We start from the raw sequence: 19116 nt of genomic DNA, 5'->3' as shown, positions 1-19116 counted from the left end.
AGAGTACCCGAGTACCTGTCACAGTCCATCAGGGTACCCGAGTACCTGTCACAGCCCATCTGAGTACCCGAGTACCTGTCACAGTCCATCAGGGTACCCGAGTACCTGTCACAGTCCATTAGAGTACCGAGTACCTGTCACAGTCCATTAGAGTACCTGTCACAGTCCATTAGAGTACCGAGTACCGGTCACAGTCCATTAGAGTACCGAGTACCTGTCACAGTCCATTAGAGTACCGAGTACCTGTCACAGTCCATCAGGGTACCCGAGTACCTGTCACAGTCCATCAGGGTACCCGAGTACCTGTCACAGTCCATCTGAGTACCCGAGTACCTGTCACAGTCCATCTGAGTACCCGAGTACCTGTCACAGTCCATATGAGTACCTGTCACCGCCCTTCAGAGTACCCAAATACCAGTCACCAAACCATCAGAGTACTTGTCACCAGGCCATCAGAGTACCTGAGTACTTGTCACCAGGCCATCAGAGTACCTGAGTACTTGTCACCAGGCCATCAGAGTACCCGAGTACCTGTCACCAGGCCATCAGAGTACCCGAGTACCTGTCACCAGGCCATCAGAGTACCCGAGTACCTGTCACCAGACCATCAGAGTACTCGAGTACTTGTCCCCAGGCCATCAGAGTACCTGTCACCAGGCCATCAGAGTACGCGAGTACCTGTCACCAGGCCATCAGAGTACCCGAGTACCTGTCACCAGGCCATCAGAGTACCCGAGTACCTGTCACCAGGCCATCAGAGTACCCGAGTACCTGTCACCAGGCCATCAGAGTACCCGAGTACCTATCTCCAGCCCATCAGAGTACCCGAGGACCTATTTGCAGCCCATGTCTCATAGAATATACGTTGGGGTGTTTGCTTTCCAAAATGGGGTCATTTTGTGGGTAATTTCACTGTCCTGGTGGTCCAGGACCTTCAAAAGTGTGATGGGTAGGAATGAAATAAGATGTGTCATTTATGCTCCTAGAACGCCTGAACGTACTACTTCAATGTTCGGCCTCTCTATGTGGCCAGGCTGTGTAAAAGTCACACACATGTGGTATTGCCGTACTCGGGAGGAGTAGCAGAATGTATTTTGGGGTGTAATTTTTGCTATATATATGCTATGTGTTAGAAATATCTTATAAATTGACAATTTTGTGTAAAAAAAAATGCGTTTTAATTTTTTTCCACATATTCCAAAAACTTCTGGAAAATAAATAACCATTCAAAAGACTCATTATGCCTCACAGATGATACGTTGGGGTGTTTGCTTTCTAAAATGGGGTCATTTTATGGGAAATTCCATTGTCCTGGTACTCCAGGGCCTTCAAAAGTGTAATAGGTGGTTGAGAAACGAGATGCGTAATTTTTGCTCGTAGTACGTCTGAAGGTACTACATCAATGTTAGTGCTCTGTATGTGGCCAGGCTGTGTAAAAGTCTCACACATGTGGTATTGCCGTACTCGGGAAGAGTAGCAGAATGTATTTTGGGATGTAATTTTTGCTATATACATGCTATGTGTTAGAAATATCTTATAAATTGACAAACTTGTGTAAAAAAAAAATGCGTTTTAATTTTTTTCCACATATTCCAAAAACTTCTGGAAAAAAATTAACCATTCAAAAGACTCATTATGCCTCACAGATTATACGTTGGGGTGTCTGCTTTCCAAAATGGGGTCATTTTATGGGAAATTCCATTGTCCTGGTACTCCAGGGACTTCAAAAGTGTAATAGGTGGTTGAGAAATGAGATGCGTCATTTTTGCTCGTAGAACGTCTGAAGGTACTACATCAATGTTGGGCCTCTGTATGTGGCCAGGCTGTGTAAAAGTCTCACACATGTGGTATCGCCGTACTCGGGAAGAGTAGAGGAATGTATTTTGGGGTGTAATTTGTTGTATGCATATGCTGTGTGTGAGAAATAACCTGATAATATGACAAGTTAGTAAAAAAAAAATAAAAAAAAATAAAAAATCTTCATTTTGCAAAGAATTGTGGGAAAAAATGACAACTTAAAAAAACTCACCATGCTACTTACTTAATACCTTGGGATGTCTACTTTGTAAAAAGGGGTCATTTGGGGGGTATTTGTACTTTGCTGACTTGTTAGTGTCTCAAGAAATGAGATACACCTGATGTACTGAAGGCCTGATCAGAAGTGATCAATTTTCAGTGATTGGCACCATAGTTTGTAGACTCTATAACTTTCACAAAGACCAAATAATATATACTAATGTGGGTTATTTTTACCAAAGATATGTAGCAGTATACATTTTGGCCAAAATTTATGAAGAAAAATTACTAATTAGCAATAATTTATGACAGAAACTAAGAAAAAGGCATTTTTTTCACAAAATTTACGTTTTATTTTATTTATAGCACAAAAAATAAAAACCCCACTAGTGATTAAATACCACTAAAAGAAAGCTCTATTTGTGTGGAAAAAAGGACGCAAGTTTCATATGGGTACAGTGTTACACGACTGAGTAATTGTCATTCAAACTGTGAGAGCGCTGAAAGCTGAAAATTGGTCTGGTCAGGAAGGGGGTGTAACTGCACTGTACTGAGGTGGTTAAGTAAGATATCACTCACACGAATCAGCATAAAAACAGCTTGGTAAATCAATGTAAGATTGCCACACTTTGTTACGTGATGACTCTCACGTCAATGCTCTATCCTACACATTTTGTCGTCATAGGATTTTGATGACTGCGCAATGCGTAGTATGGAGCATTGTCATTTGACATCATGTACTGGAGTAGAGCGTGCCCATCTTAGGGATTTAAACCATTCATTTATCACACTGTTTTAATGCTGAGTGATATTTTCCTTAAACCGAATTGACAAATTTACTACACTGAGAGGGCTTTGCTTCTTCCTCCTTTGATTTATATAGTTTGAAGATTCACTGCCTCATGTCATTCAGTCTTTTTGAGGCGGAGGAATCTAGATTAGATGATGTATGCTGTTGAATCGGGACCTCTGAGAACCATTACCCTCTTTGGAGTAAAACCGTGTGTTTTGACCACTTGTAATTAGGTGATCAACCATCTGGTGAGATGCTGTGTGTGCTTCCCTAAATGGTGGAGGGATTGTTTTCCTGGATATACCTGTATACATCATAGTACTCACCACATCTGGACTAAGAACGTATCTTTTAGATATTTTATTCACTTTGGTGTGACTTCCACCTTTAATAATGTTTTATTAAGGAGCACTACACCTTTCTTGTATAATACAATATAAAGGTGTAGAAATGTCTGCTCACCTGCTTACTCCATGGGGTACTAATATGGATAATAAAAGTTTTATTTTCCTTACATTAGTACCCCGATTATGGTAACACAGAAGCAGGTCATTTCTTATTCACGGCACACGGTTGACATGGTAAACCCGCAACAAAAATGAGGCTTGGCTAAATATTTACTGCACATGAAGAGGATTACAGACGGGGAGAAGAAGAAAGGGCGGAGGTCCAGCGCACATCAGATGCAGAAGACAATAGGATGGTGGTGGCTGCCCCCAGAAAGAAGAATATGAATAAACACAGAAAATAAAAGAAACATGCGATGGGGCTTAAATTCACTTGTTTACAATTATTTACTATATTTTGTGTCTTTTTTTTTCAACCTCACCTACTATGTAACTATAAACAGGCACCTGAATGACCACAACATACAGAGATATACAATGTAATACTGACATAAAATCGCACACATAGGTTTGACTTGTGTCTTTTTTCAGCCTCACCTACTATGTAACTATAACTCCTAAGCCCTTGTACACACGGTCGGACATTCTGGCAACAAAATCCGTTGGATTTTTTCTGACGGATTTTGTCCGAAACTGGTGTTGCATACACTCAGGTGGACAAAGTTGTCTGAAAATCCGATCGTTCGCAACGTGATGACGTTCGTTCGTTGCGGCGGGACTACGTTGCGGCTAGTAGCCAATAGCTTTGGTCTCGTCATTTGATCTGAGCATGCGTGGCACTTTGTCCGATCGGAATTCTCTACAAACGATCGGACAAAGTCCGATCGGATCATGTTGTCGGAAAATTTTATATCCAGCTCTCAAACTTTGCTGGTCAGACATTCCGCGGAAAAAATCCGATGGAGCCCACACACGGTCGGATTATCTGACAACACAGTCCGATCGGACATTTTCCTGTTGGAATTTCCGACCGTGTGTACAAGGGCTTAGAAATTTAGCTGAGGAAGGTTGTAGTTTACTACCACTTTAAGCTGTACAGATTGTTTTGGCTGTATGAAAATGTAAGCTATAAAATACCTCCGACTTCTGCAATAGACTACTTAAGTGGCAAGGTGCATCAGTGCCAATGCAAAGGTAACCACCTCCGCCATGTTTGCCTTCCTCTGTGATCTGAAATGGAATCTGGTTGCTGCTCTTCCAACTCACCATTGGCGTATCATTTTGAAGCCCCTGACTTGTTTTTCATTGCAGTCTGTGGTGTGTTTGCTGAAACTCTGTGTGGTCATCGGGACATGAAATGAAGAGGAACCTCTGCAAAGGGGACACAGCCAAATATATAAATGAATATGAAATTTGCTGTCAGGTTTTATTTTTGACTGGGGTTCCAGCTGGGGAAATTGCCAATAATTTTACACATGGTCACTAAGGACACAATAATCAGATTCTCAACCTTCCACAGCCTGTTAAAAGGCTTTTCTATTGCTGTCCCAGTGAGCAAACTAAAAGTAAGGGGAAAAATCCCCAATGGGGATGAATGCAATGAAGAAAAAAACATTTTAGCTTGAGTTTGACTATATTTATCCATCTCCACATCCATTTTACCATGAATGTTCATAAGGTGTTAATACTGAAAACTGTGACATCAAGGCTGCCTGACCCTTTTCAACTTTTGTCTAGTTGCTCATTTTAATGACCCTGTATAACTTGAAAACTGTGAACTTGTTAATTCGGCAGATCTCATTAACGCTTTTCAAGTGGACACAGGAGCACTATAGTGACCCCGGTATGAGTATAAGTACTTAACATGAGAGCTTTCAGAGCTTGTAGGCCAAATATGTAAATTAATGAAGTATCATCACAGGTCACAGAGTTCCTTATTTTGGTTAATTACGTATCATAAACTGGGACTTTGCAAAAGAGTTTAACACTTGTCCTGCCAGGTACTGCCTCCAATTTTGCACCTTAGTCTACTATTTTTACTATTTTTGACATATACATTCCAGACTTGAAACCTAGCAACCCCCCCCCCCCCCCCCCCCACAAACTTGGGGAATATGGAATTAAAAGATTGATCTCTTCGTTCTGTAGGTACCATCATAGTTGCACAAATGCTTATAAAATTATTTTGCTGTTTGCTGTTGTGCCATGTTCTTTCCATTTGGTTTTGATAGATTTGATGGTGCTCCTCAGGATCATCAAACATTTGGATATTTTTTTTATAAGCCAACCCTGACTTGTACTTCTCAACAACATTGTCCCTTACTTGTTTAGAGAGTTCCGTGGTCTTCATATAAGTGTTTGGTTAGTGCTACCTCTTGCTTAGGTGTTGCAGCCTCTGGGGCCTTTCAAAAAGGTGTGTATATGTAATGACAGATCATGTGACACTTACACCCCTTTCACACCACACCGCACTTTGCGTCGGTGGTAAAACGCGCTATTTTTAGCGGCGTTTTACCGCCGGATTTGCGGCGCGAAAGGGTTAAAACCGCCGGCAATACGCCGCAATAGCAGCGTTTTGCCGGCGGCATTACAGCGCTGCCCCATTGATCCAAAGAAGCTACTGGCAGGACTTTTTTCTGACGTCCTGCCAGCGCACCGCTGTAGTGTGAAAGCCCTCGGGGCTTTCACACTACACACAATGGAGCAGCTTCTTTAGGGCGTTTTGCAGGCGCTATTTCTAACGCTATAGCGCCTGCAAAACGCCCTGGTGTAAGAGGGGTCTTAGATTGCACACAGGTGGACATCTTTTCACTAATTATGTGACTTCTGAAGTGGTAATTGGTTGCACCAGAGCTTTTTACGGGCTTCATAACAAAGTGGGTGAATACATGCGCACATGGCAATTATCCTTTTTTTATTTCTGAAAAATAGTTTTATGTATATATTTTTCTAAATTTACTTCACCAACTTAAACTATTGTGTTCTGATCCATCACATATAATTCAGATTTAAAAAAACATTTAACTTAAGGCTGTAATGTTAAAAAAGGCACTGTATATACACACAGTGCAGTCAATGTGTGTGTGTGTGTGTGTGTGTGTGTGTGTGTGTGTGTGTGTGTGTGTGTGTGTGTGTGTATATATATATATATATATATATAGATAGTATCGCACAAAAGTGAGTACACCCCTCATATTTTTGTAAATATTTTATTCTATCTTTTCATGTGACAACACTGAAGAAATGACACTTTGCTACAATGTAAAGTAGTGAGTGTACAGCTTGTATAACAGTGTAAATTTTCTGTCCTCTCAAAATAACTCAACACACAGCCATTAATGTCTAAACCGCTGGCAACATAAGTGAGTACACCCCTAAGTTAAAATGGTCTAAATTGAGGCCAAAGTGTCAATATTTTGTGTGGCCACCATTATTTTCCAGCACTGCCTAAACCCTGTTTGGCATGGAGTCCACCGGAACTTCACAGGTTCCCACTGGAGCCCTCTTCCACTCCTCCATGATGACATCACGGAGCTGTTGGATGTTAGAGACCTTGCGCTCCACCACCTTCCATTTGAGGAAGCCCCACAGATGCTCAATATGGTTGGGGACATGCTTGGCCAGTCCATCACCCTTACCCTCAGCTTCTTTAGAAAGGCAGTGGTCATCTTAGAGGTGTGTTTGGGGTGGTTATCATGTTGGAACACTATCCTGCGGCCCAGTCTCCAAAGGGAGGGGGATCATGTTCTGCTTCAGTATGTCACAGTACATGGTGGCTTTTATGGTTCCCTCAGAAAACTGTAGCTCCCCAGTACCGGCAGCACTCATGCAGCCCCAGACCATGACACTCCCCCCACCATGCTCGACTGTAGGCAAGACACACTTATCTATGTACTCCTCACTTGGTTGCCGCCACACACACTTGACACTATCTGAACCAAAGTGTGTTCAGTTATTTTGAGGGGACAGCAAAATTACACTGTTATACAAGCTGTACACTCACTACTTTACATTGTAGCAAAGTGTCATTTCTTCAGTGTTGTCACATGAAAAGATAATAAAATATTTATAAAAATGTGAGGGGTGTACTCACTTTTGTGATATACTGTGTGTGTGTGTGTGTGTGTGTGTGTGTGTATATATATACACACACACACACACATAGCAGGCCAGCATTTGTGGTTTTTACTTTTTGACACTTTTTTTGGTGAATGGGTAGGGGTACAATGTACCCAATACCCATTCACTTAAGGGAGGGGCCAGGATTTTTGGGCCCCCTTGTTAAATGAGGACTTCCAGATTCCGATAAGCCCCCCCCGCCCACAGACCCCAACAACCAATAGCCAGGGTAGTCGGAAAGGTCCTCTTGTCCCTATCAACATAGGGACAATGTGCTTTGGGGCAACCCCATGTTGAGGGCATGTGGTCTGGTACAGTTCAGGAGGGGGGGGCGCTCGCTTGTCCACCCCCCCTCCCATCCTGACCTCCAGGCTACATGCTCTGATAAGGGTCTGGTATGGATTTTGTGGGGGACCCCCACGACATTTTGGCATGGAGTTCCCCTTAAAATTCATAACAGACCAGAAGGGCCTTGTATGGACTGCGGGGGGGGGGGGGGGGCTTGGACCCTACGCTGTTTTTTTCCTTGATTTTTTTTATCTATATTGCCGGGAGCCAGCAATACATTACAGCCTTGAGCAAGTTTATATGAAGTTTTTTCCTTTAGAAATAAACTTTGCTTGCGGCACTGTTCTACACATCGCACAGATACGATACTTTGAAGGCAGGGTATCCCCCAGGGACGATATTTAACCGAATATTTCATTTTTATTGTTTTACTTTAAGCATTATTAAAATCACTGCTCCTGAAAAAAAACGACCGTTTTAAAAACTTTTTTTTTGCATTGATACATGTCCCCTGGGGCAGTATCCGGGTCCCCAAACACTTTTTATGGCAATGACTTCAATATTAGCCTTTAAAATTAGCACTTTAATAGCGTTTGAATGTTCGCTAGAACTTTTGCCTGTTCGCAGTGTTCTGGAGCAAACCGGGTGGGTATTCGGACCATCTCTACATTCACCCCAATGGAGCGGCCGTTATCCGAGCCGATCCTGTCCCCAAAATCCAGCTGGATGGAGTTGCTATTTTCCATCCATCTGGCGGATCAAATGAAAACTGACAGGCGGTCGGTTTTTATCCAGTCTCCCCATAGAGGAGAGCTGGACTGGGTTTGTCACCGAACTGCTCAGTAAGCGGAGACAGACCTGTTACCTGCCTGCTCAATGTGGATCAGCGGAGATCTCCCCTGCTGAGCAAGCGTATCCCACAGAATGAAGGGGCCTAAATGTTGTGCAATGATTGCACACACTTCATCCCTAGGTATTGTTACTTTGTGAATGGTTTTCCAAATCTGGAAGACTGTGGGCCGCATGTTCATATCAAAGGCAGCTCAGCAGATTCCCATTGGCTTCAACAGAGTAATTTGGAGGACAGTTCGGAAGCTCCTTTAGACTTCTGCTTTGTGATGCGTTGTATTTCTTTGGATGAATCTTGTTTTATTGAAGTTCCTTTATATCGCAGGCAAAGCTCATCAAACAGCCTTTTCTTGTCAAATGCTACAAGGGCTTGGGGGATTTTCACTGTAGGTCTACTTTGTTTTTCTGGGAGTGACAAATGTGTGTTTATCATGTAAAAAGCACTGTCCTGGCCTTTCATACCCCTGCTCTTAGGCTGCCATTCCATGTGTCACTTGCTTATTCAAAGTCATTCGTAGTGAAGAGCTGAGCAGGGCCCGGCAGCCATGTTAACATGTGGTATTATGCACTTGTCCGACCAATAAAACAGCCCTTGGGTCCTAAATCTGTGCAGGAAATAAAGCAAGATGTCAAATTAACTGCACCAAAATAATGAGTTAGAATTAAATGCTCATTAAGCATTGATGATAGTCATACTTTCAATTTTCTTCATAGTCTCAGTATTTGCATACATTTTGGTGCCTTTGTACAAAAAAAAAAAAAATCAGCTTTTTTAGATTAGAAATGTGAATACATTTTGTAATGATGCATGCATAGAGCATTGTAGTCTCTCACAAAAATGTCTTACTGTTAACTGTTAAAATGTTTAAAAACAATGACTTATTTATTCCTATAAGGAAGATGTAGCACACAAAACCCTTCAACATCAGCTTCTACCTTTCACATGAACTCACGCTCTAAGGCTAGGTTTACATTGGAGCGATTTGTCATGTGATTTGTGAGATCAAATTACATGAAAAGTCGCAGCCTATTGGCAGCAATGGCACTGTTCCAATTGGTGCGACACTGATTTTGCATTGCCGCACCAATTTGCAAAAGTAGTTCCTGCACTACTTTTGCCAATCAGGCGCGACTTCAATAGACATCTGTGTATGAGTACCACCTGAAATCACGCTGACCTTGCTACTTTGAAAGTGAAGTACTGTAGTGCGATTTCAAAGTAGCATCAATGTGAACTAGGGCTAAATTCCCTACTAAACACAAAGGGAAATTACATTACCTCTTTCAGTGGCAGCCCGTCCATAGGGGGCCCACGGGCGCTGCCTCCCCTATACATGCATCCGGCCCCCTGATCTGCATAGTGATGCTGGACTATGGACTTTAATGCAGTGGGGTTGTTATTTTTGAAGCACTCGATTAGAGCCAGAGGCCCTAATAGGGTTCAAAAAAGGGTGGCTTCGGAACGCAGAGCATTGCACTCCGAGGCCACCCTGTTTTGGACCACAGCAAATCAATTTTCACTATTATCACACTAAAGTTCCTCTTTGCCAGTCAGGAGGCAGGTCTGTGAGACCTGTTTCCGGATTAGCCAATGTGTCAGGCAATCCTATTGGATACAGAAAATAAAAAGAGTTCTAAAGCGCTAAAACTGGCAGTCGTTGGAAACTTATGACATGTCATAATTATGCAAGGAATAGCTGGACACCAGTGCAGCTTTAACTTCTGGAAGAAAAGTAGACAGCAAAAATAAAAAAAAATGCAGCGCTCAATGGGATCAATAGTAAAGAACTATTACTGATGGTATAATCAATAAAGTTAATTTATTGGATGCATGCTGGGATTTAAAATTTAAAACAACTGTCAATAAAAAAATTAGATGATAAAATTATTAAACTTAAAAAACTGAACTTATTATCATGGTTGAAGTGATCCGAAAAGTAGTATACAATACCACCATGACTTCCAGATGCCAAGGGGTTAATGTCAACCAGTGTGCTCCAAGCTGCGATCCTGATTAGCAAACCCGATGGTTTAATGTGCAGGGAAAAAAATAGAGGTGGAGAGACACCGCTCTCTAAAGTGCACTTAGTGGCTGTATTCAGGATATCAGACTCGCTGTGATCCAGGAGGTGTATTGTAGTTTGTGCCTCTATCAAGCGGCCTCGGTCAAGCTGGCTGATCAGGCTGGCTGGAACCTGGCGTGCTAGAGGGCGTGCACTGAATCCGGAAGCCGGGAAGCAGCACCGGAAACGAGGAGTACCAGGAAGCTCAAGGTAGCCGTGGCAACCATAGCTTACATGTTTCACGCTCCTGCGCTTTATCAAAGTCAAGGGAGCCAACAGCAGCAGACAGATATATAAGCATATAGGTGTAAAGGGGGAAGGGCTATTAGCTCTTGTGACGTTAACCCCTCGTGTACACTGTAACTGTGAGTAAATGCATGCATATTGCACAGAACAACAATTTTGATGCAACAAAGGTAGCAATCTGAAATATTAAAAAGTTTTTTTGTTTTTTTTTAACTTTAGCACAACAGACAGAAGCCTAGGTTTACACTTGTGCAGTGCGGGACCTCACATGTGATTCGCACAGGAATCCTGCGCCATGAATTCCCACTGCATTCCTGTGCAAATCACATGTGATGTCTGTGCGATGCAATTTGAGTCAAATCGCAGCGCATTCGCAACAATGGTGCAAGACCCTTTGTTTTAGCTGCACCTGAATCGCATGTGAACACCCAATGCAATCCAAATCTGACCATCGCACTGCGTTTTGCAAACTGTTTTGGGGTGTTGCGGGAAACACACAGAATTTACTGCATTTCCCCCCATCACATCAGTGTGAATCGAGGCTCAATGAGAAAAGTTCCTTGTGCTGTTAGCTGTACTCTTGGTTAAAATCTGAAGCCCCCCCCCCATGCAGTGCTGTGGATGTTAATATGGTCTCTTGACCTGTCACAGGCTGGCACTTCTTGTCCCCCCCCCCCCCCCCCATTCATAGAAGCTGTACTATCAAAGAAAATCGCTCTATAAATGGTGGATGAATGAAAGGTCCACCTCTTCCGTTCATAGAGTAGCATTAAAAAAATTGGAAGAGGAGGTGACATGTTCGTTCCCCGATTTTCAGAAGAACCAATATTTCATGGCAGCTCTGACAAAGCAGGAGGGAAAGGTAAATATGAAGGTCGGAGGTGGGGTTTAAAGAGACCCTGTTTACAGAGCCTTGTTAAAGTAATCATCTACTAATGTAACCTTGAAGCTTTGCACCAGCCACCTTTGGGTGGTATATCCAACTGGCATAACACTGGCATATTATTGCATAATACTTGGAAAATAGAGCAAAACTGAAGGCAAAACACGTTAATAAAGCAAGGATGCAGAAAAGGTATAAATGTACATAATAGACTGTGCACGGTAGAGTCTTTTCACATCCTTTACTTGTAGAAAAATCGTTTTTTTTTCTACTTTTTTAAAAATAATAGTATGTTTCCTTATTGGTATGTAAACATGTTCATTCTAACTACTATTTTAGCATACTTTCTGATCATGCTGGGCTTTATATTCTTTCTATGTCATAAATAGCATCCTTCCGGTACACAATATCGCTTTGAGAAAGGAGTGCTGAAGCTCTGAAACGTGTAGCCACTCCTCCTGTTGCACCCCTCCGAAGTGTGACGTCAGTTGCAGTCTGGCATTTGAGCTTCATCACGGTTTTGGCTTCCTGGTGTCTGGCACTTCTTGCCTGCATCCCTGTAACCGGTTGGCGGCGGAACATCTTATGTCCTGGCATGAAATAGGCTTTGATTTTGGATGAGATGCGCTCTTTTACATAAAATTTGTGAATTGGCATTTGTCTTCTACCTAATAAAGCTTCATATATACTACACTTAGTTTGGCACCCTCTGCCGTTCTTTTTATAGTAACTGTCATAACATCACTTGTCTCCCCAGTGTGCTGCTACTTTCTTCTGAAAATCCTATGCAAATACAAACAACGTGAACACACCATTTGGGGATACCACTGAAGTTGGAAAGCCTTGTTGTAGCCAGTAGGAGACACCGATACCCTCTCTGTTGGCACTATCGCTTATGTCATATGCCTGTTTGATTTCATAATCTTGTAAGTGTATGTCCTATAAGGGGGAATTTTATTTTATTGAATATATTAGTTTGAAATGGGATTACGCTATGGAGTTATCTTTCTCTTCATGTGAATGAGCTCATTTGTAGGTGACCTGTCCTCCCGGCTGCAACAGGATCTGTGATCAATTATCCAGGGAGAGGATTGAAACTAAAGCCTCGTACACACAATCGAATTGTTGGCCAACAAAACCATGGGATTTTGTCCGAAGGGCGTTGGTCCAAACTTGTCTTGCATACACATGGCCACACAATTGTTGGCCAACAATTACGAACGTAGTGATGTACTAGACGTACTACGTGGTTTTTCAGCTCTTTAGCGCCACCTTTTGAGCTCCTTCTGCTAATTTCATGTTAGTAGAAGTTTGGTGAGTGTTTGCTTTTCATTTCGCACTTTTCATTTTGTGCTTTTCAGTTTGTTTCTGAACCGCCGTTCGTCAACCAGCCATGTTGCGGAATCAGAGGAGATAAAGTGTTATTTATTATTGGCCTTGGAGTTATTGCTTTGACCCAGGTCCAGTCCAGGAACAGGAGGAGTTCTTGGACCCAAAATTGGTTGCTTTATGAATCGTGACCAATTATGTCATATGCCTTTGCTGCGGGAGCTTCAGGAGAATAATCCAGATGATTTTCAGAATTATCTCCGGATGGCGGACTCCTGCTTTCACCAACTCTTGGCATTGTTGACCCCCTATATTAAGAAGCGGGACACATGCATGAGGCTTTTATTTTATTTTTTGGTTGAATAATGATTTGATTTGGTATATTTTCTATATTTTTGGATGAATAGAATGCACTTTTTGGTTAAGTTCTATTGGCAGATAGCATGTCTAATTTTATTTGATTTCTTGTTTTAATGCACAATAAAAAAAATTATGGAGAATAATACTTGGCTATGTGTTTTACAGTGTTTTACAGTTTGGGAGTCGGCAGTTACATTTAAAAAAATACAATGTAAAATTGACAAGGGACACCAACATAGTTGTATCTTTGTTCTTAAAAACTACAGGATAATGGTGTTGTGGTAACTTGCCCAAAAAACAAAACAAAAAGAAAAAAACATAATAATATTATTCTTGATATCACTAGAAAATAAAAGCCTTTGAAAATTTGTTTGCAATAACTCCATCAGTATCACCAGCAAAGCAGCTTCATTATTATCCCATTAAAGAAGAAGAGAATTGTGCGCTAAATTTGGAGATTTCATAATTTGGCACGTCACCAATGTTAATTCTCCATTACGAACGCTAGTTTACAAGACCGACCGCTTCCAGCTCGTCCTTGCTTCCGAGCATGCATGTTTGTACTTTGGACTGTTGTCCGACGGACTTGTGTACACACACGCAGGCGTAATAACACGCACCCCAAGTTTAGGAGGGAATTTTAAGGAAAAAAACTTTTAGGAGGGAAGTTTAAGGAAAAATCTGACATTTAAATGCCCATCAATGCAGCCTTATCAGTGTCCATCTGCAGCCTTGCCCATCCATCTGCAGCCTAGTCAGTGTCATTTGCAGCCTGCAGTCTTGAAGTTTAAAAATGGCACCGTGTATCTCGGCGGCTCTCAGGTCCTCTCGAAGTCCCAAGCAGAGCCAAGAGTAGCCGAGTGTACTCGGCTCGGCTCAGAGTCACCCCCAGTCTCTGTGTTATGTCAATCATAGGGCAGGACTGGGTGTGACTGTGAGCGGAGCCGAGCTGAGTACACTTGAGTACACTTGGCTATGTATCCTCGGCTTGAGCCCTGCCCATCGGAAAATCCAATCGTGTGTACAGGGCTTAAAGAGGAAGTAAACCCTGATGGGTTTACTTCCTCTTTCATTCCCTGCAAAGGTAAAGCATAATGGACTACTATGCATCGCATAGTAGCCCATTATGTGTCACTTACCTGACACAGGAGCCAGCGAAGTCACCGCTGTCCCCTGTAGTCCGCCGCATCCATCTTGCTGGTGGCGTCTCGCAGCTCCGCCGCTGTCATTCGGCGAAGCCGCGATGACGTCACTCCCGCGCATGCGCACGGGAGTCGACACGCGCGGCAGCTCCATTTTTGGAAATGCCGCGCTCAGTGCGCCTGCGCGCCGCTGTCTACGGGGCATGCGCCGTAGACAGCGGTGCCCGTTTTCGGGGAAATATCTCCTAAACCATATAGGTTTAGGAGATATTGCTTGGACCTACAGGTAAGCCTTAATCTAGGCTTACCTGTAGGTCAAAGTGGTTTGTAAGGGTTTACAACCACTTTAAGATCTGCTGTTCTGTGCTTGTTACCCAGCACAGTCTGCTAAGAGTCTGATTCATAGGGGGATCTTTTTACCCCCCCCCCCCCCAACTGTATCATGTGGAGGTGATGGTGAAATGGTATATCTAGGATGTAATCAAGCACTCTCTCTCGCTCTCTCTTTATGATTGCACACCCGTGAATGCGGGAATGTGTTTGTTTATGTAGCACTGCCTTGATGAATGCTTTTGTCTGTTTTAAATTGAATTTGCTTGCCATTGGCAGACATATGTGGTAGCGGCTTCAGCCTTAAATAGGATATTTGTGGTTTCTTTATAGCTATTGTGGTAGGTTCACCTAAACCATAAACGCTTGAATTTGTAGGAGGGGGCTCGTTTGTCTACAAGTCGCTATAAATACAAGCAAAGTTAGGTACACACACACATTATTTTCATTTGACCTGTGGGGGTGATGCTTGAGGAGTATACAGCATGCTAGCTGTGAAAGAGCTCAGGAGATTCAGTGGCGATTGGATCTGGAGGTCTAGTGAGAGACTGGGAGCTCAGTGAATAAAAATCTACAGTGACAGACTGTAGTGTAAGAGAAGAACTATTCTGTGTTGCCAAGAGTTAAATACAAATACCTTTAGTGACTGATACAAGATTTGTGGCCACAGGAAACAGCGGTTCTACCTATACAGATGTGTTATCTGGCTGGAGGCCTTCCCCTGTATGGCTATCTACCTATAGAAGTCTCAGAGTCTACCAGTTATCATTGCATCTACTTAAGGATGTCCTGGCCCTAACCATCTCTCCCACAGTTTTATTAAGAGACAATAAATCTCTTTTGCATTCAAAAAGTGTCTGGCGCCCATCACTCCATCTTGCATCACCCTGGTAACCCACTCTACAAAGACGGACGTCAGCTATTCCTGACTGTGAAGGTCACCAATCGGTCTTTGGAGGAACGGAACCTTGCTACATATATATCATGGGGCTGCCTCAGCAGCAGTGGGAGTCAAGTATTATCTATGCCAAGAGGTCACCACCTCAAAAAAATAGGACAAAATCAAAGAAAGAAAAATCAGGGGGTGTTCAAGGGCGGCCTCTGGTTATTGACATACACTCATAAAGTACATCAAAGCATTTAAAAAGTATATCAAAATTGTATTATACAAAATTTAAAACATATTCAGCTCTCAGTACATGGATAAATTCATCAAAGCATACCTGTATAGGTTCAATAATGCGTTTCACGGTTGAACACACACTACCAGTTTAGTATCCAGTTAGGTCAAAGTTCTTCATTCCAGGTGGTGTCATCAAAAGGCTAAGGTCAATAACATCCACAATAGTGGTCAGCTAGATAGACTTTTTAGTCTCTGACCTGACGTTCGGATAACTGGTGATGTGTGAGGATAAGACCTGACATGCAAAGCTCGGTCTGTTGAGGCTTCATATGTGAGGGGGAGCGGAAGTGCAGGGTTCATATCCCTTGGTTGATCTATCTAGGTGACCCCTTTTGTGGATGTTATTGACCTTAGCCTTTTGATGACACCACCTGGAATAAGGAATTTTGACCTAGCTGGATAATAACCTAGTGACAGGTGTTTAGTGTCTTAGCCTATTGGTGAGTTGTGTAGACCAACCCTCTGTTCCCCCGCTCCCTGTCCCCTATTGATTCCTCCCTGCAGCCTGGTATGATCTGACTTCCTCCCTTGACCCCACTTGTTTTTAATTATAAGATCCTATACTGCATAGCTGTTACAAGTAAACATGCCCAACTGAAGAAGCAGTGTTCAACATGTGAAACGCGTTATTGACCCCTATGCACTTGACAGTAACTGTCATGGTTATGCAGTTATCTTCCTGTTTGCTTACCTCCCTTCATGTGTTCAGACTAAGAGGCCAGCCACTTCCACCTGGTTGTTTTTATAACCTCTCCTCTAAGCATGGCCCTATCAGGGAACCTTATATTAACCTGTGCACTGCAAGCCAACAGTGCTGATCAACCATTGTTTATTCCTTTGTGTGTTTAGCTTTCTGTTACCTGCCGTGTGCTCTTCTGTTGTTCCGTTACCGACTTTGGCGTGTCTTGACTATCCCTGTTTGCCTGTGATCCTGACCTTTTGGCGTGTCCCTGACTATTCCTGTCTGCTTGTGGCCCCGACCTTGGCTTTGTCCCTCACCATCCCTATCCTCCTGTTGCCTACTGTGGGTGTGAGCTGGGGGACCCTGGGGGTCGCGACCTGGAGCCAGTTGCAGCCAAGTCCATCCTCACCACTCGAGGCTCTGGTGAACACCTGCTGGCTCTTAGACTCCGCGCCCCAGGGAATCTTACGCTCTAACCCCGGTGAGACCTGTCTCCCGTCCGCAGCAGTCGGCCGTAGGGTCCACAACCTTGCGGTGCACTCCTGATCCCTACGGTGTGCATCTGTCACCTCGCCTCAAGGTGACCTGACAGTAACTCTGTATGCTTTGATCAATTTATCCATGCACCTACATTTGCATTCACACAAGCAGGAAATTATATTGATGTGGAAGATCTGTATACCATCTGTGACCAGAAAAGTACAGTGGCCGCAGCTTGAAAAGATAATGTAATTTTTAATAATCTTCAGTTACAATATGGCTTGTGTAGTAATTGTATATATATATATTTTTTATTTTCTATGTTTTCTTTTCTTATGTAGCACCCTCTAGTGTGTGCTACTAGAAGTGGGAGTAGGCAAAAGCATTATTCGGGCCAGGGATAAACCCGAGTCATTAAAGCGGAGGTCCACCCTAAAGTGGAGCTTCCGCTCATTGGAACCCTCCCCCCCTCCGGCGCCACAATTGGCACCTTTCAGGGGGGAGGGGGGTGCAGGTACCTGTACAGTACAGGTATCTGCACCCACTTCCGGCGTAGATTCTGCAGAAGGTACGCCCCTTTCCGCAGAATCTACGCCCCTTTCCGAAGGTCCCCCGCTGCCTGCTGGGAAACACGGATCCCAGAGACAGCGGGGACCATCCTTATTGCGCAGCGCGACTCGCGCATGCACAGTAGGGAACCGGGAAATGAAGCCGCAAGGCTCCATTTCCTGATTCCCATACCCAAGATGGTGGCGGCAGCTCCCGAGAGACGATCGAGAGATCGGCTTTGGGTGCCGACATCGCGGGCGTGCTGGGCGGGTAAGTGTCATTATTTTAAAAGTCAGCAGCTGCAGTATTTGTAGCTGCTGGCTTTTAAAAAAAAAAAACGGCGGACTCCCGCTTTAAATTAGGTCAGGGTCATTAGGGGCCAGGGCTGGATGACTCATCCTAGCAGCTCTCTGGCACCTCCCCCTAGTGTCTGGAATGTTGGAGAATATCCTGAAACTAGTGGGCAGAGGTGAGGAGGAGCTGCCTTGAATATTTAGGGGCATTTAGCCAATCCCCAGGTTGGGGGTTGCTAAGGAAGCCTTTAAACAGACATGAGCCATGCCAGCAGGGGAGTTCAGATGGAAGATGAAGAAACAGTGCTGACAGAGGCTGTAGGTGACCCTTGAGGGACCCCTTCCGGGGAAAGGTTTTATCTCAGGCTGGGAGCCCAGGAAAGCTGGCCTGGAAGGATCCTACTACAGGAAGCAGTTGGAAGGATTCATGCCGAAGAGACAGCAGGAAGGAGCAAGCAGAGACAGTGAGTAGATCAGCATGGTGCAGGGACAAGACAAAGGGAGAGGCTGTCACAGTGCTCTCTTGAGGACCGCATTGTGCCAAGACTTCATCTAACCTTGACCCGGGAAATCTCCATGTGTGTCAGTCGGGCAGTACTGGTGCAGAGAGTCCGTCAGGAGGACTGGGAGGAAAAGCAGCCAGGTGGGCTAGCATTTCTGAAAGCAAGTGGAAATGCAATCATTGGCCACAGGGAAGCAAAAGGAGAGATGTTATGCTGTTCACTCTATTTGTGTAACTTTTGCCAAGGGACTGAATTCCTGCCTGTAAGGGACCTTTATTGAAATTATAATATACTGCTAGTTCCATCAGGAGTGAGCAGCGGGTACTGTACAAGGGAACCAAGTTTGTGCAGGAGGGAGGAAGAAGACAATATGTGTAAATATGGAGGAAGTTGTCCCGTTGTTTGTGTTTGGCCGATTTTCAACTTGGGCATCCCATAAATTTCCTACCTCATCCAAGTTATCGTCCCCTAATAAAAACAAGCCAAGTACTGATCTTTCTGTGTTGGAGTGAATGAAGGAAATGCTAAGTGACTGTGCAGCAGTGGGGGTCTCACTTACTCAACAGCTCTTAAGAGGGATGTGCTTCACTTATAAGTGGAGTTACCCTTTAAGATACTAATCTCTATAAGCAAGATTTTAGTGGCAAATAGATGACCATAT

Source organism: Lithobates pipiens, unplaced genomic scaffold, assembly GCF_037356315.1.
Source record: "Lithobates pipiens isolate NorthernLeopardFrog02 unplaced genomic scaffold, aLitPip1_a1.2 Scaffold_22, whole genome shotgun sequence".
Taxonomy (NCBI): domain Eukaryota; kingdom Metazoa; phylum Chordata; class Amphibia; order Anura; family Ranidae; genus Lithobates; species Lithobates pipiens.
The sequence above is the reverse complement of the archived record's forward strand: the minus strand, read 5'-3'. Positions refer to the sequence as shown.